The sequence below is a fragment of the Ambystoma mexicanum genome, chromosome 6p, assembly GCF_040938575.1.
Source record: "Ambystoma mexicanum isolate Mex_15411 chromosome 6p, UKY_AmexF1_1, whole genome shotgun sequence".
Lineage (NCBI taxonomy): Eukaryota > Metazoa > Chordata > Amphibia > Caudata > Ambystomatidae > Ambystoma > Ambystoma mexicanum.
The window spans coordinates 1009620693-1009646656 of record NC_090935.1 but is presented as its reverse complement, the minus strand read 5'-3'; the positions used below and the strand labels follow the sequence as shown (position 1 = coordinate 1009646656).

General features: G+C 44.9%; 1 protein-coding gene across 1 annotated transcript in view; it reads left to right on the top strand.

The window, feature by feature from the left end:
• The window catches only part of FBN2 (fibrillin 2), a 1178594-nt gene that overhangs the window by 717997 nt on the left and 434633 nt on the right, over positions 1–25964 (top strand). The gene's annotated exons all lie outside the window — the stretch shown is intronic.

Here is a 25964-nt window from a genome sequence, read left to right as displayed (position 1 = left end):
CAGTTGAATTAGAACAGTTCATACCAAGTAGTATTTCAATCTGTAGAGGTTATATTACTGTGCTGCACTCTGTTTCTTTCTTCTCTCTTTCACTAATTTGATCTACTACATGCTCTGTGGGCATTGGATGATTGTGTCATCTGCTTCAGTCTAATTTATTCTCACTCTCCTATCAAACTTTAACCACATCCAGAGAAATATTCATATCCTTGACAACAAATGCAATTCCTCATGATCATCACCCAAAAACCATTTGGCTTCACTCTGGTTCCTTCCCCTCAATACTGTGCAGTACTGATTATGATACTTTGTCCATTACATTAACATGCTGTCTCTATCAGTGCTTGGCCTCATCTTTGAGGAAACATTATGCACTAAGATGCTGAACAACACCATTAAGAGAAGTGGGGGAAGGAACAGGGGCCAGCCAAACCTGCCTACAATCCGGGTGATGGAACTGAGATGCTGTAATTGCACAAGTAGAAGGCATTGCTCACTAAACCAATGCAGGATGCTGCTGGGGAGTCCTTCAAATAGAACAAGGAATTTTGGGGTTCTCGCAAGAGAGCCTGGCACTTGCAGGGCTTTCCCCAAACTCATGATCCTGGAGGCAGATGTTGCAGAAGATTTTCAGTAAACTGTAAAGTCAATACAATAGCATGGAAGCAAGACATCACAGTAATGACACCCAACTCTGAGACAACAAATTACATTGACCAATCACTCACAAAATAGGGCCTGGTCTTATGAAACAAAGCAAAGGACCAGTGTAGCATTTTGAAGCATATCACATGGTTGTGCCCCTTTTCACTTTTACCTGCAATGGATCACTTATTTTGTATCTGTTGTTTTAATTTATTTACAGTTGATCATATTATTAGTACCCAGCCTATCTGGTTACAGATAGTAGCAAACATGTCAGTCAAGATAGGTCTTTTTTTGTATGCCAGTAATAAAAATGTATATGCTGGCATTCCTTGGTGAATATGTGAAATGATACATTGTATAACTGCTGATAATATTATTATTTGGTTTTAATGACAGGCCATTACGGGCCATTTTGGGCACAACAGTTCACCGAAGGAGAGGTTTGAACCGAGGTCCGATTTTCAAGTTGAGTGTTCAAACCTCTGCACTGCCAAGAAGTGCTAAATAAGGATGCACAGACTTGTAAAACATGTACAGAGTGTATGTAACATATATCCACTAGGTGCCCAACGCCATCAGTGGGATTGCTTTTATTTCACACCATTCAGGGTAATAGATAATGAAATAATGAAAGGAACCATAGTCAACAAAATCTTGATGAAAATGCCCACTGTATGATGCTGCGGGCTAACGTAAAGAGGCTTGCAGCCCAGGGAGCTGCTCTCCACACGAGGTATGGGACCGTTTCAGTATTGCCCCCCATAACCTTTTATAAGCAAAAAGTGGTGCAGATCCCAACTTATGGAGCAGAATCCATGCTGCATTTGTCTTGGAGAGTATGGGGGATTCTGGAGGGGTGTTTTGGGTGAAAGTTGTTGAGATTGCCCAATTCATTGCCATTAGCCTCTATCCGATTTGAACTAGGGTTGCAATCCATGGAATCAAATGTAGTGTGGGAAACTAACTCCCTATTTAGGAAATGCATTCTCTGATAATTCACTCCCTTTTGATGTTCTGAGATACAGTGATTTGGTCTCTTTGGATTTGTGGTTTGAGTCTCGGAAGGGGAATGTGAGGCCCATTTTAGGTCATGTGACATTTCATTAGAAATGTTGACCACAAATCCGGTAAAGGCAAAAAAAAGGATAAAAGTCCTTGATTGGATCTCCGCTCAGGAGTCCAGAAAGAAAGACAAGTTGACAGTAACATCTGTCCAGGAGAGTAGAGCGTTAAATTAAATCCCTGCTTACCTGCAAAAGTATCCATCGGCTCACTATCGTGAGCTATTTATGCAATATCGCTTAAATATTCTCCCAACAAGAGAGAGCCAATTGACTAGGAGGCAGATACTGAAGCCTGACTCTGTGTAGATACTGTGGGCATAGTGGGAGCGAAGAATCACTATTCAATTTGGTGGTAACATGTAGAGCTTTGGTGGAAGTAAGTACCCGCTATCTGGAAGTATATGCAAAGCAGACAAGAGCTGTGTCGGCCTCGTACTAGTGAAAAACCAAATTTGGTCTTAGTAGTAATGACATTTATTTAATGTATTTTTAAGGATTTTTAAGGAATTAAGAATTGTAGATCTCTAATGACTACAATCTGTTATGAATGATGAAGTTTTCTTTTATGTTTTGGAGTTTAACTCTTTGCTCTGCTGTGGAGTTTGAAAAAGTAAAAGTTATTTTCTTTCTGTAAACAAGAAGGTTTGCTTTTAATAAACCATAAAAAAAGGAAAACAAAATACAATAATGAAATATATTGACTATGCCCAAAACCTTTCACATGGGCAATATAGTTTGTGTTCAGCGCAGACTGTGGAGACTGGGGAAGTGCTGTTAGTTTGCCTCTAGACTATTGATGATGATGAAAATAGAGGTAAATGTGTGAGAGGCTACTTGCCGAGATAAAGAGTATCGTGTTGGGGCAAAAGTTGAACTGCATGTCGGCCAATATGACAAATGTCAAGGATTAATCAGGTGGGGCTCAAGTCGAGGATACACGCGGTGGACAGAGCCAACCCACTTTTTTCAGTGGGTGGACTCAGTCCCCCCAGCTAAAATGAGAAACATTGAATGTCCTCTTTGAATGTATGAATTAACGCCAACCTCAGAGATCGAACCACAGTTGTCAGGTTTGCAGGTGGGACACTGCACCACTGCACTATAAAACCTGATGAAAAATAGCACACAACTAAAGGTGAAATATCTCATTTCAGTACTGCAAGTTCCAGGGAAAAAGTTTGTATTGGTTCTTGTAGATTAAAACATGCACACCTTTTAACGTTTTTCAAAAACATTATTACAAGAAAATATCCTCTCTTGGTTTTGTGTGGGTGTTGATTTTTTTTCCTGTACAATTTGGATGGTTCTACAAAGCCAATTTAATGAAATGTGCATATTTCACCTTGATATGCTAATTTCTGGTGACGTCACATCCCATTGCGTTTGTTGATGAGTCCGCTGGTTTTTATTTTTAGGACTTGACCCCTGTAATCAGGGGTTGGGCGAAGCAGCAGAAGTGTGGTGGTAACACTATTACTGCCACATTACTGCTCTGCTCAATCCCGAGTTTGGGCACAAAGCTGGAGATTTACCTCCAGTTCTGAGCTGAAGGTAAATCTACAGCTTTCTGGCCATTTTCGGTGCTATTACTGGCCGCGCTATTACCGCCACTGCTAATCGCACAGAAAAGCCTATGGAATCTAAATAAATGGGGAATTACAGCACCACCTCAACTCAGGATCCAACTCAAATTGTGCCGGACCGAGGGTTGCCTTTGTTCCAGCGCAATTACTGCCAGGATACCGCCAAGGCCCTGATGAGGCCCAAATTACTGCAGTGTTTTTGGAGGAGAAGTGGTCACTAACACCACTAGAAATGTTGAGGACTGGATTTAGACTGTGAGGTCTCTAACGAAGATCTATTTATTTATACTGACTTAATAGATTCGAAATAAGGGAACTTTTGTCAAATTGTCTGGATAAAAAGAGTACTTCATGAAAGCTTTGGTGGTTGTAAGAATTTGGTGAAGTGATGGCTAAATTTTGCATATGGCTTTGAATTACATCTAGGAACAATAGGATTCGCAATAGAGTGAGCCAGTGAGTTTGACTCTGCACCATAAATGTACTTATATATAATGAGGGCTAACTTGAGAAAATCTGTAAATACTTTATTTGTTGCCCTCGTAGACGTGGAATGCAACGTTAGCTAATAGCTTCCTGGAGGTCATGAAATATTGGTTATACTTGCAAATACATTTGTGAGAGCATCTGCTACATAAACTGACATGGGACAAACTATTTACAATTAAATCCAGGATGTGAGTAATTTAAATGATAACAATCTCATCATGAACTTCTATGTTATGTGATGAGAGCCTAAAAACAGCCTTAAATAGGCCACGTAATTAGCTCCCAGAAGAGTGTATGAAATGAACGAAATTGCAGTGCATCTTGAGGGCCTGCGAACTAAATGAGCTAGTTGTTTTTTTTTAATGGGAAATGGTATATATTATTAAAGTCTTGTAAAGTGTGTATGGAATTTGAAACAAATAATGGTTATTTGCTATTATGAAGTGTGGCTAAAAAGTTAATTTTAAAGCAAATTTTCCCAGATTTCTTTGCTAAAATGCCATAGGTGTTAGAAGCTGTTGTGTAGGGAGCGCATACAATGTTCCAATATTTCCAGGTCTGCTACAGAATATGAGAAATGCATTCATGTGGCCATGAGAGATATACACCCCTGGTAGAGACATGTCATCCCAATAAGAAACATGTTTATGTATCAATAGAAACAGCGCCTCGATTATTGTGGTCCATCACAGAAAGGATTGCTATAAATCATGTGGAAGGATCAGTAACACCAGTTTTAGAATTCTGTACTAGGAAATGTAATGCCGATTCCAGTCCCTCTGCTAGTGATCTCCTCATGAGAATGTACGTTTCTGACCTGGAACATTGCCGGCCTTAACAGTTAACTGGGGGACCCAGGCTGGCACTCTTTTATTGAGAACTTGGATATATTTTGCCTGTAGGAGACATGGGTCACCTACGTTTTCTCTAAGGCCGGTAATGTGAACCTTTCCAAACATGGCCAATGCGGCTCTAGAGGCCATGCAATTGGGGGGGCTATTGATAAGGGTCAATATAAAATTCAATGCAAAAACGAAAATAATTGAAACTAACCTTTGTGACCTGTTCATATGACAAGTCGCTCATGCTGAAAACATATGAAGAAATTATTTTTCATTACACTATACTGCTAGTACTGCTAGCTGGAAGAGGCAACCCCGCTTCTTGATGGTCAGCTACTTCAACAATCAATTTGAACCCCTTGAGGAATTTGCTCTGCTACTGCAGGCTGAAGATTGCAGCTGGGTAATCCCAGATTTACTCTGCCGCCCACGTCAGCGTTGTAATTTACCGTCCCATAAACTGTCAGCCTTATTTTACTCCCTGGGTCTCAGAAGTTGTAACGGCCATCTTCCAGGTGACCGCCCTGCTAAACCCACATATACACAGGTGAATGATACAAGCCACCTAGATTAAATCCTGTGTTCAGTTAAGTCCATACTGGTCACCCAGCCGATAGAAAGCAACCATGACCCATCCTCCGTCCTCACAATGCGAGTGGTCTCTGCATGCCCACCTACACTCCATTTTCCATCCTGGAGTGCAGGTGAGTGGAGACCCCCTTTCTCCTTGGGCCCCCCCCTTTCAAGCCTGTGCCCTTTTCTGATGTATTTTCTTGCTTTTTTCCTGCTTGGCGTGCCTTCACTCTTTCTTCTCCCCCTCCTTTGGCTGCTTTGCTGTGTGTTTTCTCTTTTCTCCCTTCTCCCCCCACCCCATTGACCTCGAACTTCCTCATTAGTACAGCCCTCAGGCTAGCCCCACTGCCCATTGCAGCCCCTGCAGCTAAGGGCCCAGAGGCAAAGGGCAGCTCCTACAGTTGTAGCTCCTTGTGGTGGAGCATGCAGCACAGCCATCAACCAGCAGTGACTGACAAGGTAAGAAAGGTGTTTGTAGGAGGAACAACCATTACTGTTCCCTATTTAACTGTCCCTCCTCTCTTTTTACTTCTATCAACATATTGTGCAGTCTGCGTAGAGGCGCCATCATAAATTCCCAATAAATGAAATACAAATGCATATGTTTATTAATAAGAGTGGGGCATGGTTAAGATGGAACTGAATTGGCAAACAAAAATAACATCCAACAACCTGGCCAACAATGACAGGATGCATCTCAAGTGGGAAAAGTTAGACTATCATGTAATCGCCCCATATATGTTTCCCTTGAGCTTTGTGTTGGAAAAGACATTGAAGAGAAAGCAGCACTAAAAGGATTTAGTGATTACAATTTCCCAATTTGTCATTAAACCCGCAACTAACAAAAGAAAGCTGAGTAGAATGAAAAACTCCTGTTTTGTCAAAGAATGTCCGCTGGCCAAACATGAGTTGCCAGCCGAAGTTAAGAGGACTTAATAAAATGTCAAAACTACCAGGGTCAACAACAAACTACCTGCTCATGTCGTATTAGGCTGGGAGATTCACGTGGCCCCTCAGGTGAGCAAGGTTAAATATCGTTTTTAACAATGAATCACATAAAAAACACAACAGAAAGAAACATACAAACTGGTATTTTTTGCCATTCAAAAAAATGTTTGTCCTGAACCCTCAAAGTGGTGTTAGTAATTGGTAGGTGACTTAGTAAACAATTTTGTTGTACAATACGAAACAAAAGTCCCCACTAGAGGTGTGTCGACAGTAACAGGATCTGTTTCCAGCCCCAAAGGGGTTGCTACCAATAGCCGGAATTAATAGCAGATGTATATTATTCCCATTGAGGCTTTTATCAGGACACTTGCAATCCAATTTAGAAGGCTTTTTGGATGTCGTTTTGATGGTCTTTTTTTTACACTTTCCACCAGTATTTCTATAAAAACCATAAAAAACATTTTTACCGACCAATCTTGCCTCGCCATACCACCCCTGAGGTGACAATTGATATTCTAGACAGCCTACGCGTCTAGTCTTTATACGCATCAGCATGCTTGTGTATATATGCAAGCTCAAGAAAAAGGGCATAATTTAAGCCCATGTAACATCAGTTTTACACCATCTTATTTTGTTTCACTAATAAACAAGGCATAGTGTTTGGGAAAATACACGTGCATGGGAGGGGAAAGGTTAAAAGGTAAGGGAAGGGGGGAATGGGTAGGGGGAGGGGGAAGTGAGACAAGGGTTTAGTGACTTAAAATCTCTCAACACATATCTATTCAGTGCAAAAAGATCAATCAAGCGGAGTCAATTTGTACCTCTAGGAGCTTTCTCAGGTCATCAAATCCGATTGTTCTATTTCAAATGCCCTATATAATGCCCCAGATAACATGTGTCTTCTGTGCATTCGGCTGGAAAAAGAAGCATGGATATACCACTTTTTAGTTTTTTCTCCGATGTCATTTGCTAACGTGGCCATGTTTATTTAATGATTGGTAAGTGCCTACCTTAACTGCAGTAAGGAAGGCGTGAGCTGCATGCCATTTGTGAAGGTGCAGCTTTGTCAGGCTCAAATCCCAAATGGTTATGTGCGGGGCTGCAGTATATCGGAAGGAGCAATATTTTGTAACCGCATCCCTTTCAGGATATCTTACGATCTCGTAGATGTCCTGAGAGAAAGCAGAGCGTGGAGGTGTGAGTCAGAACCACGTGAAAAGGACCGCACAAGATTTCTAAATTTCACACGCGCGGAATCCAACTTACTTCAAATATTGAAAGCGGCGGACCCAGCAGTCCCGTTTTGTGTGCTACTAGCACGCAAAACGGGAACAGACCAGTGTAATATAATATAGAGTTACGCCACCAATACAAGAATGTATTCAATGATGGGAATGGTAAAGACGAAAGGGGAAAATGGGAATCTCTTAAGCAGGCAACAGCGACTAATGATCAAAGTGGATTCTGGCATCTGATTGCAAAATACAAGAGCATGGAGAACACACCTAGTTATGAATCCCAAACTTGTATTTCCAAGAATACCTGGTATGATGATTTGTGTAAACCGCAGGAGTCAAATCTATCCAATCATGCAAATCTGCATGACCTCCTGTATGAACCCAAAGCCCCCTTAACTATCATGGAAAGGGATGTCTCTCTGGCTCTGTCTGCTCAGAAGCTGGGAAAAGAACTGGGGGTGACAAACTGCCTATGGATCTATTCAAAGCTGAAGCACCTGGTTTGGGTCAATTTTTAACTGCCTTCTTTAACTAAATGAATAACAGACGTGAACTGTGGAAAAAGAGAAATTGTACCAAAAAAAGAGCTACACATCCCCTGGCATTACAGACCAATTTCCATAATCGATGGCCTTTCAAAAGACTATGTTAAAATCCTACTGAGCCATCTAGAGGATCGGGTGGAAAAAGAAGGCATCCTAGGAGATGTGCAAGATGGCTTTCGAAAATCTCACAGCAAGTTGGATCGCCAAAGTGTATGGGGGTGTTGAAAATTTTGACTGTGCATAGCAGAATCCTCAAACCCATTATTACACTATAGGAAGATAATACTGCTACTGTACGATATGGCCATGGAAAATAGACCACCAAATGGTTGCCAATGTGGCAAGGGGTACAACAGAGGTGTGTCTTGCCTCCTCCATTATTCTTTATTTACATAAATGATTTGGCAATCGGAATATCAAATCTGAATGTGGATACTCCAAAGGTAGCAGGGAGAAAGCTGCTCCAAAACCCATGCTGGTGTAAAGAAACAATTAAAAGACACCTCTGCTCAGTAGTGAAGGCCTGCCACCAGTCACAGAAAAAGATGACATGTAATACATTCCTTGAAGGCTCAATGCGGAGGCAAGTATATATTGATGAGTATTTACGGGTTTGACCTTAAAGTAATCTCACCTTGGCCCAACAATTGGCAACAAGTGAATGCACCTTAAAAAGACAAGCATGCACTTTAATGTCTCTGACTTCTAAATTGGGGAATAAGCTCTCCCGGTCTGTTTGAAAGTGCACAATGTGCCGGTTGTCGTGGCTACTGTTTTTGGGAGCGGAATTCAGTGTTTCCAACAGGTGAATAACTTACAAAGAGCAGAAAACAAATGTATGAAACACACTGTCTCCCAACCAGTTAGCACCCATGTACACCCCTATTGATCATGAAACTTCTTTCAAAGCTGTTCTCCGCATCCATTTGCTTCGCGAGCTATCTCTATATAAAGAATCCACCTGGGATCTTATATGCATGGAAGGGTGGCAATTGTGGGGGTGGTACAAACACGTGAAGAATATTGTCGAAGCCACGAGGCAAGATGCTCCGTAACACGATATGGAGATGACCTTGAATAATGCTTTCAGAGAAGTTATGGATAAATTATAATTATTCTCACTAGAAAAACAGCTTGAAAGTAGTGGATTTCTAAAAAGATTCCCTAGCTACTTAGCCCATGAGACCTTACTCAACCCAGTAAATGTGTAGAAATGATTAGCCGATCTAAGAAGAGTCGTACTTACATGCAAATTCAGGGTAAATATGCTCCTGTGGCCGAATTCACGCCTGGGTGGTTTAATCAAAATTCATCCAGAGCTTGCCCTTGCTGTCCATCTGAGATTCACTTTCTCTAGTTTTGTTCTGGATGCACCGGGGTCAGCAAGAAATGGTAGATACCAATTTTCATGAAGTATGGAGTAAATTCTGTAAGTGACGCTTATGTGTTATGTAAGATGAAACTCTTTCCTGGGTTTGCAGTTGCCCGTTTTAATAATAATGTTTGGGCCAGGAGACCTACATACTTGAAGATCTGAACTTTCTTTAGCCATTGCAAATATGTACATTTATATTTACTTGATCTTTGGATTGATTGGTGAATTGTTGTTTCAGTATTTTATTGTATGTGCTTTTATAGGTGTTTCAGCAAAATAGAGCTGAATTTGTATTTGTATTTTATTTATTTGTATTGCGTGTCAGGGCCCTGAGGCAGCTGAGCGCATATCTTACATGTTATCACTTCACATTGTACATCAGTGGATATCAACAATTTACAGTATCATACAACAGGAGGGGCGATAATTACAAGGTAATAAAATACATTTATGCAGGTATAAATATAAAATGATATAGTAATAGCAGTAGGATAGTTAGATAGGGTTTTGATTCCAAAGACCTGATTTGACCTTATTCCTAAAGATCGTGAAAGATGGTTCAGTTCTTGTGGTAAGGGGGAGTGCATTCCATTTTTTAGCCGCAAGAACAGGGAAACTAACTCCACCTGCCCTTTGTTGGTTGAAGCGGGGTATGTTTACGCAGTGAGTTTGGGCTGTTCTCGTAGGTCTTGATGACGTATGCTGTGTAAAGGTGTCACATAGGTAAGATGGCGCTTGATTGTGTAGGGACTTATGTGTTAATGATGGAACTCTGAGGTCAATTCTTTGGTTGATGTTTAACCATTTAAGGTTGTGTCTGGTTGTAGAGATGTGCTCTTTCCTTGGGATATTGCATGCTGATCTAACTGCATTGTTCTGCATTACTTGCATTTTGTTTATATTTTGTTGTGAGGTGCCTAAGTAAAGCGCATTGCAATAGTCTAGTTTAGATAACACTAGTGCTCTTGCTACTGATATGCAATTCGTGGATAGGTAAGGGTGACAGGCTGTGATAAGGTTGCAAGTATAAGCTGTGGCTGATGCAAGTGTGTTAGTTTGTTTCTTGAAGGATAATGATGCGTCAATGTGGATACCCAATGTTTTCACACTGTGTGCTACATTAATGGAGTTGCCATCGATGATGAAGGTTTTGAAGGCAGTATTTAATTTGCTCAATTTGATAGGGGATCCAAGTAGGATAAGTTCAGTTTTGTCGTCGGTTAGACATAAATCGTGGTTGGCCATCCAAATTTGTTTAATACTGTAGATATCGTTCAAAGTTTTGCTGTCTGCAATGTAGTCACCAGTGATCGGGATGAGGATCTGGGTGTCATCAGTATAGTTAGTATACGTAACACCCAGATGGTCAAGAATATCGAATAAAGGCTTATTAATGAAGACATTATAGAGTGTTGGTGATACACAAGATCCTTGGGGGACTCCGCAGGATACAGGTGATGGTGAATTCCTTATTATTAAGGAATGATTTGATCCATAAGTTGGTTTGGTCGGAAAAGTGTGCAGCAGATGACAAGTGCTTAAATAGTATATCATGGTTCACTAAATCGAACACCGCTGATAGGTCTAGTAATAAAAGTAAAGCAGATTTACCTTTATCTTTTAAAGCCTGAATTTCTTTATATCAACAAGTGCTGTCTCTGTCCCATGTCTGGGTCTGAAGCCAGATTGTCTTAGGCCTAGTAAATTGTTAAGTTCCAGATAATGCTGGATTTGTAGATAGGCTGCTCGATCCAGTATTTTCAACAGAAAAGGGACTGTTGTGATTGTCTGGTAGTTGGATGGGTTATTCGGGTCGAGCGTGGGCTTTTTTAGCAATGGGAGTACCCATGCATCTTTTAAACTAGTAGGCACAGAGCTCGTGGCAAATGAAGCATTGATAAACTTATTAATGAATGGAGAAAGCACAGTGGCTGCTGCTTTAATTAGGGTGGCTGGACAGATATCGCCCTTGCAATTAGATGGTTTAAGTTTAAGTATGATCTGTTCAACTTTTATGATAGAGGTTGAAAGTTAAATTGTGGCAATGCTGCCAGCAGTGGAGTAGGCGGATTGGGAGGTAGGGCGTTGTTAATGAGGTTTTTTTTTGCGTTAATTTTGTCTGGTAGCATTGTAATTTTGTTTTGGAGCGCATGTTGAAGATTAGTGCACCATTGAGTGTCTTTGATGCAAGGGTCCAGTATGGGGGCTGGTGACTCGAGTTCTTTTAGTATATTGAACAATTCCTTTGTATTTGAGTTAGCTTTTGCTATATGGTCATTGTAATTATCTTTCTTTGCTTGGATGATGGCTGTTTTGTAGTTAAATGACACTGCACTGAATAAATCTTTATTCTGTGTGGACGGGCGTTTTTTCCAGTTAGACTCTGCTGCCCGTTTCTCTTTCCTAAGGATTTTTAAATGGGGTGTGTACCATTTGTTTATATGGGTGAGAGGCTTAGACTTCTGTAGTTTTAGGGGGGCAAGCATGTTAATAGCTTTAGTCATAGTCTCATTATACAGATTCACTAAAATTGAGGGGTCAGAGTGTCTGGAATTAGTCTGAGTTACCGGATGTAGAAGTGGTATCAAATTTTCTAAGGTAAGGTTCTGTTTACTTCTTGCCATTAATGCTGGAGCCTTGGTAGGGTGGTACGAGTTATTGTTTTGTCGATAGCGAAGGAGATTAAGTGATGGTCTGTCCAAGCGCAGGGTGTGTTCCCCAGCATCTTGATGGAGCAATTAAGATCTGTTAGCCAGTCTAGAGTGTGTACCTTGTTATGTGTTGGACTATTTATGTGATGTGTGAACCCCAACTCTGACATTGTGTCTTAAAGTGTGGACGCTTTACCATCTTTAGGATCGTCGAGACTTAAGTTAAAAGCGCCTAGAATTATAACTTGGGATTTGCATTTGGTATTGTCAGATATTAGTAGAGAGATGTCATTTTCGAAAGTGGTGGAACCACCTGATGGTCGATAGATCAGGTCCATTGTTATTGTGGCTGTGGCAGACGTAGAGAATTTAACAGTCAGTAGTTCTGCTGAAGGAAGGTGGTTGTTATTGGTTATTCGCAGTTCTAGCATAGTTTTGTAGATGACAGCTACGCCACCTCCTTTACTTTGATTTGTGTCTCTATCAGCTCGAAGAATAGAGTAGTTGTCAGCTAGGGATAGTGCTAAGGCCGGGCCAGATGCAGGGGTCAACCACAGTCTTAGGTAGTCTCAGTATATTTGTATTTTATTTATTTGTAAAGCGCAACCAAGATATTAATAGGAAAATCACTGATTTTATATTTCAATGTGGTGCCATGTTATATCAGGTCACCTATCAATTTGGTCAGGTGGCTGCTCAGATATTTTGCTGGTGTGGCTAGGTTATAACAGCATTAACACCTGTGGGGCAGGCACCAGCCAATCAGATGGCCAGGAACACACATTTTACTATAAGGTGAATTCAGCTTTCCATTCTGGCCATTGGTGCCTTTCACAAGTTTTTTTTTCTGTGCACTGTCCTCCACATGTTCCCTGAGGGCTCCCTTCTCTCACACATGCCCCCTCATCCCTGCCCTTTTGTCCTATTTATACCCAGCGTCCCCCTCCCCCAACAACCAATACCCACTTATCTCCTATACATGTCTCTCACCAGTTTGACTCATCTAGAATCGACATAGAAAAAGGGAACATGGTGGTCATGGTGGCCATGTTTGTTTGCAGTTCATTATAATGGAATTTGGTGTGACCAAGATGCTCACAGGTAAATTGCCTTAAAACATAGCCATTTACACTGCGGACCAGCATGCCTGAGAGGCTAATAGTTATATCTAGGTTTTTGTGGGGTATTTACTGGATGGTGAAGCCCCTCATCTTGGTACCTATTGCTTAATTAAGCCAAACGACTAGTCACATTATTTCAGAAGTGCCATATGTGTAGACGGACATTAGACGGTGTGGTTCTTCTGACTCGTGCTCCTTGCTCATTCTATTCATGTCTTAGGCGCAAATATGCCCTATTCTTCTTAGTTATTCCCTTGTTTGGTTTGAATACCTAGTGGTTCTGCTTAAATGTGCACTACTTCCAGTGCAGTAATACCAACTATTAGTAGCCAAAAGGACTACGTGTTCATGTGTCCCTGACATTCTCCATCAATTGCTGTTTAACTGCCCAAATTTAACAATCATCACCATAAGATTATGTTTTTAATTACATTATGGTTATCACTCACTTATTTTGGGGGTGTTGGCATACTTCAGTACCACCCACCTTGTCAGTAGCATGTTAACAATTTGATCCAATTTGTGCTTTGCATAGGGTTCTCTCCTCATGGGTATATTTTGAAAAATTAATTCAGGATAGTCCGTTCTGTGGTACATAATGTCAATGCCATTGGTCGAAACGCGATAGCATGGACAGGCTATATTACTGCATTGTTTAGTGATTATTCACATGGTAGCACTAACTCAGCAGTGTTATCAATTTCCCATTTAACTATTAAAGAGTGTAGTTCCCAATTGAACCAGTGACACCTCTGGTTCAGTGAAACCTGGACCTCAGCCTAAGCTATGCAAGAGGAAGCTACCAAATATAGCTTTATGGTCAACAATGTTTGTGCACAACCACATGTGGCTGTTATGGAAACTCTGATAAAGCACATTTCTTGTCTTCATTCTCTTCCGCCTTTACATGGCAACTGACATATTCCCACTCACTCTCCAAAAAGGGCCTGAGTAAATATGCAAACACCTGGATGGCATCATAGCTCACTCCTCGTTCAACACTCTCCTCGCCAAACTTGTTTTAGCCGCAAATGATCCTCCTTCTCTGACATAAAGTCAAATGAGTTCGCCTCCATCCTTTTCACCACAAAGTCAATACTTGACTATGCCAGTGGTATAACCCCAAAAATAATCAGCAAACTCATCGAATCCCATCAGCAGTCTATTTCTGCTCCAAAATGCCTGTCCATCCACACTTTGCACAAGCCAGGTTTTCCAGCTGCTAAATAACTTATCTGCCGTCTCATCAACTATTTCAAAGACTTCCTCCCTAAACAACTCAGGCTGAAAGATCTTTTCCAGCCCAGTAACTCCTCAAATATCTGTCTTTGATGCTTGAAATCTCCTGCACAAACTATGTAAATATGTACAGTAAAGAAAGAAACATTACAATCCTTATTTAAACAAACACATAATAATGCAGCAGTTAAGGGAGAAAAGCAACTTCTAACTAATTTAGATAGTTAACAGGGAAGTGCCACCCCCATTTTGTAGCACTGCCTCTGAGCTCCACCCAGTCACACCATTTCCCCATGGGTCATCGGATTTGCAACACGTTCACGTCCGAGCCAGCAGTAACTGTTAAACAGAAACGTTTCACAAGATGCACGCCATCGGTCATTTACTGCTCATGACAACGGTTTAGGTCTCTTAAACCTCCTCCATGTGTGGAAGTAGGCAAGGTGTGGGAGGAGCACACAGCGGACCCTTCTCCACTTTCCTTCATACCTTTACACAAGATGGGGGCAGTGGTGATGTGAAAGAAACTGCAATTACCGAGAGTGATCTTTGTAGGTATTTAGACTTGATGTGCTTCAGCTACTCCAGAAGCACTTATGTCATCCCTGGGACATCAAAGGGTTGGGAAAAACACGATTGCAGGATTACGTTTCTTGTCATTTATATCATTCTTAGTGTCACCCTCCTCTAGTTTCTAAGGGACAGGGTATCAAACTCATAATGGACAACAGATGAACTGTCATCCCAGCTCAGAGGGGTGGGTTGTGGATGGGGTTTGGCGTGTGACATGACCGTGTAGAGGCATGGCATGGTAAAAAGGCAACGTAACCGGGGACTAAAAACTTCCTAATTTAATACCTCAGTGCCCTGTATTGACAGAAAATTGTGTTCCGATTTGTAAACGGCTTCCTGACAATCTGACCTGGCCTCAATGTATGTGTAAAGTAGCCTGTTGTTTTGAAATATTATTTATAACTTACTCTACCTTTTGTGATCTGGTCAGCTAGCACAGTGCGTTAAGCACTCACCCCTGATATCTGTGTGCAGCCTGCTTTGGCAGGTTCATATCCTGGCAGTGTCAACTCGGCCTTTCATCCTTCCGAGGTCGATAAATTGAGTACCACCCTGTGGGATAATAATGTCTTGTGGTATTTCTCCGCTCTGGAGAGGATTATAATTATAATTAGTTATTTATAATGCGCTTAATACCCAGAGGTTTATAAGTGGGGATCGAACCTGTGTTGCTGTGCATCATCTTGCTGCCAAGGTGAGTGTGTTGGCCCTGAGCTATCCTCCCGAGACATATGGGTGTGCCGCGCTATCTAAGAAATACATTTCGAGGGGATTGGGTCCTCCGACGTATTCCATATCTATGACATGTAATCACCACAGCTGTGCTGCTTCGGAAACTTTTTTCGGCGTCTGCGTCCTGCGTCGATGATGTCGATGCGCCGTCGTCGAGGACCTCCTCCGACGTCCGACGTCATCCGATGTGATAAGTAGGACGCACGACGCCCGTAGCCTCAGTTCCGTTTTTTCCGCGAACGTGTTGCTTCGTGATTCTCGGTTCACGCCTCGACTCTTTAGAGTTCTGTTCTTCTCGGTTCTTCGAACCTGTTCGTTTTGTGAAAATCCTTCGTGTGAAGATGTCTTCTACTTCGTCTTTGACCCCGCGTCCCGGTTTCAAGAAGTGCGGGGAGTGTGGGTCCAAGATGTCGGTGACGGACTCGCACGACGCCTGCCTCTGGTGCCTCGGGGAGGCCCACGACACGGATGACTGTGTCGACTGCCAGTCGCTCACGTCCAAAGCCTTACGCGAACGTAAGAAGAAGTTGTCGGTAGGTCGGGTGTCCAAGCCCAGGAAGTCGAAGTCTGCGGGGCTTTCGACGAATGCTTCGAGGGGTGACTCTCCGCGTCATCGTCGGAAGTCTCGTGGGTCTCCTTCTAGGAGTCGGTCTCGCCACTCCTCAGCCTCTTCGAGGCATTCTCGGAAGCGCCGACACCGGTCGTCTTCCAGGTCCTCTTCGGAGGACTCTGCCCGGCACGTCGCTTACCCCACCAGCCGTGCGACGCCGGAGGAATGGGCTTCCTTCGGGAAGAAAATGCTGGCGATTCTTGAGTCGCAGGGTACTATGCCGTCCACGCCCCCGAGTGGGGTCGGTCGTGAGAGGTCGAGAGACGCCGCTCGCAAGAGTGGTCGGCACGAGTCACGGGAGAGGTCCCGTTCGGCCAAGGAGACTCGTTCTCGCCGTACCCGTTCCAGGTCCCGGTCCTCGACGCGTTCGAGACCGTGTGCACCTGTGAGGTCTTCGAGGAAGACATCGACGTCTGAGGCGTCGAGGGCGTCGACAGGCTTTCTCGAGGCTCCGGCTCCGTGGAAGTCGTCGAAGCCGTCGACGCTCAGGTCGTCGAGGGACACGCTCGGGGCTTCGGCCTCGAGGGCTGTGTCGACGCCGCCGATGCTGGAGGCGCTGCATCTGACGTCGACGCCGATTTCCTCGACGTCGACGCCGATCCTCTCGGCACCGATGCCGGTTCTCTCGACGCCGGCGCCGATTCGCTCGACGCCATCGACGCCTTTCGTGTCGGGGGAACCCCCTAGGAAGGCTCTGGTTAAGAGCAAGCACTCTCGGGTGCCTTCTTTTCGCCACCTGGACTATATTTCAGAGGCGGATGAGGATTCTGATGGCCTGGTTCCTTGTCAGGTTCCAGATGAAATTGTCTCGGGCCATTTGAGACAGTCACTGCATGATGCCAGTGGACTGGACACCTCTCCGGAGGTGGAGTTTGGTAGGCCTGAGCCTGGCTCTCATGCCGATTCCTCGTACCGGCGCCTTATGGCTAGGGTTTCTGAGTACTTGGGATGGTCTGCTCCCCCAGGGGAGTTTGTGCAGGATGATCTGACGGACATCCTTGATGTTGGTCCCCCAACTGATCCGGTACTGCCGTTCCATATGGCTTTACAGAGAAGGGTGGCGGCGGCTTGGACTGCTCCGGAGAGTCTCCCGGCGGTGGGCAGATCCTTGTCGCGAAAATACCGTCCAGCCAGTAGCGACCCCTGCTACTTGACAAGGCACCCTACTCCGGAGAGTTTGGTGGTGCAGGCGGCCACGGCCCCGGCAAAGCAGGCGTCGTACCCTACCATCCCTCCTGATAGGGACGACAAATGTTTTGATGGCTGGGTGAAGAAAGTGTTTTCTTCTGGTGGTATGGCGCTTCAGGCGGCCAACTCCATTTGTGCCTTGTCTCGTTTCACACACACTCTGTGGAACTGTGTTGCGTTAGCGGCTGAACATATTCCCGAAGGGGACGAACGGGATGGTTTCCTTGCTATGGTCCAGGATGGTAAGGATGCCATGTGTGAGTCCGTTCAGTCGGGTTTGGACTTAGCTGAATGCGTCAGTAGGTCCATGGCGGCGAGCACCGTGATACGCAGGTTTGCGTGGTTGCGGAAGTCGGGGTTTGCTCCTGATGTGCAGTCTCGGCTCATCAACATGCCCTTTGACGGTGAACACATTTTTGGCAGCAAGGCTGACGAGAGCCTTGAGAGGTTGCAGACCTCGAAAGCTGCAGCGAAGTCGTTGGGCGCTGCAGTTCGCCAGCCTCCGCCTTTTCGTCCTAGGGGACAGCAGTGGAGGGGTGGTTCCTTTCGCTATTACTCGTCCTTCAGTAAAGCGAGAGGAGCTGGCAGTCAAAGAGGCCAACGCAGGGGTACCAGAGGTGGACGACAGGGTACCCGTGGTGCCAAGGCCGCTCAGGCAGTTGCCTCTTTGCCCTCAGGTAACGCCGCAGCCGCTCCCATTCAGTCATGAGGCCATGTCCCATGGTTCGCCGGTTGGGGGAAGGCTGGCGCAGCATCTTGTAGAGTGGCAAGCCATTATTTCAGATGTGTGGGTTCTGGAGATCATAACCCACGGCTACTGTCTTCCCTTTCGGCACAGGCCTCGCGACAATCCACCGGGGAACCTCTCTTTGCAGAGTCCGGATCCGCTCCTTGCGCAGGAATTTCAAGCCCTGCTGGAGAATGGCGCCATAGAACTGGTGCCTGTAGCGGAGAGGAACAAGGGATGGTATTCCCCTTATTTTTTGATTTCGAAGAAAGACGGGGGATTGAGACCGATCATGGACTTGCGCGGTTTGAACAATCTCCTCAGGAAGGACAAGTTCAAGATGGTTACTCTCTCTCAAGTCCTCCAGGCCCTTCAGCTTCAGGACTGGTTGGTGTCACTCGACCTCAAGGATGCTTACTTCCATGTGCCGATCCATCCCAAGCACAAGAAGTACCTGAGATTCGCGGTTGGCGACTCGCACTTTCAGTTTCGGGTCCTGCCGTTCGGATTGACCTCCGCCCCGAGGGTTTTCACCAAGCTCATGGTGGTGGTGGCAGCGCATCTCAGGCAAGGGGGGATTCACGTCTACCCCTACCTGGACGATTGGTTGATCAGGGGGAGCTCTCCCGAGCAAGTCCTGGATCATCTGTCCGTCACTTGCCGCTCCCTTCACAGGCTGGGCTTCTCCCTCAATTTAAAGAAGTCCCATTTGACGCCAACACAGCGGCTCCAGTACATCGGAGCAGTGCTCGACACTTCCCTGTGGCGGTGTTTTCCTCCCCAGGTGAGGGCTCTTCACATTCAGCAGATGGTGCACAAGTTTCAGCATGCCCAGACGCTCCCAGCGTTCGAGTTCTTGAGGTTGCTCGGCCTCATGGCATCCTGCATTCTTCTGGTGCCAGAGGCTCGCCTGCGGATGAGATCTTTGCAGTGGGCGCTCAAGACGCAATGGTCGCAGTCCTCCGGCAGGATGTCGGACCCGGTTCAGGTGCCGCCCTCGGTCGCCCAGGACCTTCTGTGGTGGGCCGTCGAAGGCAACTTGATGAAGGGGGCTCCATTTTGGCTTCCCTGGCCGGAGGTGACGATCGTGACGGATGCATCCCTCACAGGTTGGGGAGCTCATGCCAACGGGCTGACAGTCAGCGGTCGTTGGTCTCCGTCGGAGTCCAGACTCCATATCAATCTGTTGGAGCTGAGGGCCGTCAGGCTAGCCCTGAAGGCTTTTCTGCCGACTGTGCGAGGAAAAAGTGTCCTGATCCTGACGGACAACACAGTGGCCATGCACTACCTCAACAAAAAGGGGGGGGCTGGGTCACTTCCTCTGTGCAGGGAGGTGATGCAGCTCGAGTTCTGGGCCATCCAGCAGGAAGTTTCGATCTCGGCAGTTCATCTGGCCGGAGACGAAAACGTGACGGCGGACGCTCTGAGCAGGCAGCGCACAATCTCTCACGAGTGGGAGTTGGCTCAGGAGATTCTCCTGGAGATCTTCGCCCTTTGGGGGACCCCTCAAGTGGATCTCTTCGCCTCCAGTGTCAACCGGAAGTGCGAAAGGTTTTGCTCGCGGCAATTTCCTCCAAAAGAAGCCTTTGGAGACGCGTTCGTGGTGGAGTGGTCATTCCCGCTGCTGTACGCGTTTCCTCCAGTCCCCGTCATCCCGCAAGTGCTGCGGAGGTTACGGAAGTTCGGTTCCCGGATGATCCTCATTGCTCCGGCGTGGGCTCGGAGGACGTGGTACCCGGACCTTCTCGACTTGTCCATCTGCCCTCCGCGTCGTCTTCCCTACCGAGACGATCTGCTCTCACGGGAGGGGGGTCAGGTTCTCTATCCAGAGGTCAGATCCCTCAACCTTCACGCTTGGCTTCTGAAAGGTTGAGGTATAGGGATTGGGACCTCCCTGAAGACGTGATGGAGGTGTTGCTTTCGGCCCGAAGGCCAGCAGCAAAGTCTCTGTACCGTTGGCGTAAGTTCTGCGACTGGTGCAGAGTTCAGAATGTGGATCCTTTGGCATGTGACATCCCCATGGTTCTGTCCTTTTTACTTTCTTTGGCCCACAGGGGCTTGCAGGTGGGTACCATTAAGGGTTACCTGGCGGCGCTGTCCGTCTTTAAGCGCTCGTCTGAAGAGTGTTCTTACTTTAAAATCCCTTTAATTTCACAGTTTCTGAAAGGGCTCACTAATGTGTTCCCTCCGTCACCTTTCCTGGTGCCCGGTTGGGATTTAAACCTTGTTCTTAAGTTTCTTATGGGTGCTCCGTTTGAGCCTTTACATTCTTGCCCTTTGAGGCTGTTAACTCTGAAAACTGTGTTTTTAGTTGCGGTTACTTCCGCTCGCAGAGTGAGTGAGTTACAGGCACTTTCAGTTAAGCCACCCTTCACTGTATTTCACAAGGACAGGGTTGTCCTTAGAGTTCGTCCTTCTTTTCTTCCGAAGGTAGTGACGGAATTTCATTTGGCCCAGAAAGTTGTTCTTCCGGCATTCTATCCTCCTCCGCATCCTGGTAAGGAAGAGGAGAGGCTCCATAGGCTTGATCCTAGGAGAGCTTTAAGCTTTTATGTTTCGCGCATGTCCCGGGTCAGAGTGGACGATCAACTCTTTATTGGTTACGCTGGAAAGCGTTTAGGGCAAGCTGTGACGAAACAGACTTTGTCTCGCTGGATTATTTTGGCCATCTCGGAGTGCTACCGCTTGGCGGGTAAGGACCCACCGGCTGGCTTGCGGGCCCATTCTACCAGGTGTATGGCTGCATCTACTGCCCTGCAGAGGGGTGTTCCTATTCGCAACATCTGTGATGCAGCCACCTGGGCTTCAGTACATACATTTGTACGTCACTATTCCCTTGATTCCATCCGAGCACAGGATCTGGCCTTTGGCAAGGCGGTCCTTTGCTCTGCTATTTGATTGGCTATTCTGAATTTTGATTCTAAATTCTTTCCCTCCTCCTTGCTCTGGTACTGCTTTGGGAGTCTGTCATAGATATGGAATACGTCGGAGGACCCAATCCCCTTGAAGAACAAGTTACTTTCTTACCTGGTAACGTTCTTTCGATGGGATGGTCCGACGACGTATTCCATATCGCTCCCGCCCTGCCTTCCCCGCTGCAGAATTTCTTTTGCGATTGCAGCTTACGTTCCGCAAGGCTTTGTGTCTGACTGGCAGTTGACTAATGTTACACGTTCTGGGGGAAAAAACTACAACTGAGGCTACGGATGTCGTGCGTCCTACTTATCACATCGGATGACGTCGGACGTCGGAGGAGGTCCTCGACGACGGCGCATCGACGTCATCGATGCAGGACGCAGACGCCGAAAAAAGTTTCCGAAGCAGCACAGCTGTGGTGATTACATGTCATAGATATGGAATACGTCGTCGGACCATCCCATCGAAAGAACGTTACCAGGTAAGAAAGTAACTTGTTCTTCTTTGGGGGCGTAATCACTAAAATAATAGTCTTTTCACCTTAGTACTGGTGTTTCAACACAAAAAGGAAGACTATCCACCCATTCAACTGAAGTACTTTAATTATTTAAGAAGAGCTAAAAAAGATTACTAACATAAGCCAAGCCAGTTATCCCCAGAGTACGCTGGTGCTCTGTTCTCTAAAAAGAAAGGGAGCATGCCCGTGTGCACCTGTGCTAATTGTCCTGAAGTGCTTATAAGAGAGCCTATCATTCAAGACAAGGGGCCTCATTACAAGATGTGCGGAATGCGTTTAACGGCGCAGGTAATGATGCCAGTGCGGTTAAATGCATTCTGCACTATTACGAGGTCCCCTCGCGGGATTCGCTCTGGACGTCTGCTCTGTTATTGTTTTTGAATAACAAACAAATGTAATATTCAGGGCCACACATTAATTGTCATTGTGTGTTTGTGTTTTGTTAAGTATGAAAAATCAGCAGTTTTCAAAATCTGAAGTTAATGCACCGGGGCCCATAGGTATAGGCCCCAAGCGAAGCGAGGGCCTTACAGAAGTCCCCGGGGCATTACCTGAGTTGGTATTGCCCCCGCCGCGAGGGTCATATTGCTCTTAGTACCCCAGCCTGCAAAAACTGTGTGACCGGGGCACTAAAAGCTATTTTTTGTCCCGAAATGCTGCAGCATTTCGGGAGAAAAAAAGGAAGAAAATGGCCACTGCCATGGAAAGGGAAAACGGAGTCTGTTTTCCCTTTCTATGGCGGGCATCGGGAGCGGATGCGCTGGGAACACTAGTGTTCCCAGTTCGTCCGCTCCCGAAAAAGGGTAAAAAAGAAGGTAGGTGGGGTTGGGAGGGCGGTAGGGGATGGGCGGGGAGAAAAAAAAAAGAAAAAAAACTTACCTGCGTCCCCGGCGAGGGATGAGGGAAGCCTCCAGCCGTGTGGAGGCGTGGAGCGGGGGTAGCCCCGCTCCGAGTCTCCATACGGCTGGAGGCTTCCCTCGTCCCCTGTCGGGGACGCAGAAACAAGAAGGTAAGTTGGGGGGGCCGTGGGAGGGAGGGAAGGGAATAAAAACAAAGACTTACCCGAGTCCCCGGCGGGGGGCGAAGGCAGCCTCTCAGCCGCGGGGAGGCTTGGAGCGGGGATGGCCCCGCTTGGAGCCTCCTCATTGGCTGAGGGGCTACCACGCCCCCGCCGGGGACAAAGGCCATGGAATCCCGACATAGGGATTCCCGGCCTGGTAATGACTCAGCGAGGGCCAATCACAAAGGCTCTTGCATTCTGATTGCGCCCTCGCCGGGTACTAATAAAAAATGCGGGTGTTTGTGCGGGTGTTTGTAGATGCGCACAATGTTCATGATGAAGTGTTCCCACTGTAAATTAGGGATCAAGAGTCGTATGAACCTCTGTCTTGCTCCATATAGAGATTTCAGAGTTTATAGTTATCAAGGACTTAACATAATACACATAGAACAGGAAAGAGCCTCTAGAGGTACTTTTGATATATGTTGATCATTTCACTAAGCGTTTAACACTCCCTTGTATACAGCCCCACCCCACAACTCTTGGACAAAAGACAAGCTGTTTCATTAAAACGCGAATTTATTGAACTGAAACTGAAATGTGATGCTCACTGAAGGACTTAAAGAAGTGCACCTGATGCAGGACCATACAACACAACTGGAAGACTGAAAGGACGGTCTCACTGCAGAACTGAAATATCTGCCCATGACACAAATGTATAACCATTGATGCAGGTGGGAAATCAAAGCACCTCTCACTCAGAACAACACTGCAATAATGGACAAGTGACCCTCAGGCCAGGACTGCAAAAATACAGCTCAGTTTGTAATGATCACAACTATTACTGTGAACATATAAACACACGTTGTTCTCCAACTTCGCCCTCCCTCTAGCCTCATATCACGACCCTATTCCTACTATTAATTTACGCAAAAAAGGCTTGGTTTGTTGTACTTCTTGCCCTAATTTCATCTGATTTGACTCGATTTTTCAGCACTCTGTGATGCATATCACGCAGTCATACTCTATCCAATCTTACCATCTGAACTCACCATAATGGTGTTACTTTACTTTGTGTTCAATGAGATTTCAGTTCTTCAAATCCATGACCCTTGTCACCCTGGTCATCAGGTGGAATAATACAAGTAGCCAGGAAGACCATGCTGCTGTTGACCCTTTGATACCTACGTTCAAATAGATGACAATACCTTAATTTAACATTATACCAGAACCTTTCTTAACTTTATGGTTAGGCTTGCAGGCCTATAGTTATCAGACTTTGCATACTCCCCTTTTGTGTTTTGACTACATCGTGGAAGTGTTCCTTAAACCATATTTAGAATACAATTGGAGCATTATCAATCACTCTTATCCTATCTTGCTCTTTAGTGCTCAGTAGAATTCTGGGTACACTCAGGTTATTATTTCATGCACTATTATCTATGCCTACATGCCATCTCCAGTTTTGTCATGTGATTCAGAGGAAGATTAAATAAAGACCTGAAGAATCTCTGTTATCATGACCTGAATTATTTTTCCACTGATGGTGGCAATGATATGTGGTAGTACACTATCATTTATTCATGTAATGACTAAGGAAGAGCCTCAAAATATTACTCTACAATGCACGGTACCAATTGATAGCACACTGTACATCGGTGAGTGTGCTGTTTTTTTCATCAGCATAGGATCCAGCTAGAATATTTTTTTTAAATTCAGCAATAGTGAAAACCCCTCTGACGGATACTCTCGCACCCTCCAGCCCAGCATAATCTTGTGAATTTGGCCATGCAGATGCGTAAGTCCTCTATTCTCAAAACGGTTCTGAGTCACAGGTAGGGATAAACAGACTTCTTGCTCTGTGAGCATACACTTTTATCTACAAAAAGAAAGTCCAGAATTCAAACAGGTGTCACCAAACACTCTTCCCACATCAAAAAGTGGAAATTCAATATCACAAAATTTTATTAAGATTCAATATATTTCATCATAAAAAATGATCATAGTACATAAAACATATACATTATGCTAAAACCACACAAGTAGAATACACCGTGAGTACTGTTGTGATAACTTCCTTCGGATCATACACTGTGTGTACATATCACACTCAGATTCCTATGCCACACCACTCATGGCCTATTTCTTACAGGTGCAATACCAACAACCCCTCTGACGGATACTCTCGCACCCTCCAGCGCAGCATAATCTTGGGAATTTGGCCATGCAGATGCGTAAGTCCTACCATTATTAAAATGTGTATGCTCTATAAGGGGTCACTGCCAAATAGATCTTAGCTGAGCGTCACGATCATCTTTGAAATGGATCTGGAGGAGAGAGAGGGATGGCTTAAAGTGCGTGTGCAACTTTTCCTTCAACTGCTGGAAAGCACGCCCATGTAAGGTGGTTTGTATCTTATCTCTACACAAATGAGAATGATGGCCTAGTGATGTGAATTGCACCCCACGTCCCTCCCTGGGCATGATGACTCATTGAACCGCTTTTGGTGATGTGATTCTATGATTCTGTAGCCAGAAAGTGTTTTTTTTTTTCTCCAAGCAACCCTGTCTAGGTTGCTCACCATTTCAGTGCTCATTTTATCTGACCCATGTGCGGTCTATTCACTCAGTGTGAGAGTTCCATAACACTGAAGCCTCTGAAACAGCCAAGGACTCTTACAGTGTAAGTGATCCCATATTTGTATAAGACAGTGTTAATGCCCTTTCTTCATGTGCCGTCATCTGTCATGCACCTTCTTTAGGGTATCATCGGATTTTAATTTAGTGGAAAGTAGGGCATCCATTTTAGAAACTGACAAATGTTGACTAAAAGCTAAAGTGCAAGTTGCGATGTTTTCAGGGCAAGCTCTACCACTGATTCCTTTATTTTATCAAGCTTGTTATTGCAAAAAGGGATATTCAGAGGTCAAACTCACTGCAGCCCCGAACATAAATGGTTTGCATCCATTTCTAATATTCTCAACAATAAAGTAATTTTTGCATTATGCCACCACTTTCTAACTACAACAAGATGAAAGTCAGCCTAGAGGTTTTATGTGTTTGCCACGTGTTCACTCTATATTTTTGCACTCAGTGAGTGGGTGCGCACAGATTCTCTAATTGTATTTTTTCAAACTTCTCCAAACCCCATTTATGACTGTATTAAAAAGTGAAATACATAGTTTATTGAAGATTTCATACAGCGAAAAAGGGGCCGCAACATACACAACATGTCAGAGAATGTTTAAACTGTGTAATTGTTTTTATTTTTGAAATGATCTTAAAATTAGTTTTTAAATGAAACATATCTCTGTGTGTACCAGTAATTATTTAAACAGTATATCTAAAATATACTTTCAATGTAGTGCATTTAATCATTTAGTCTG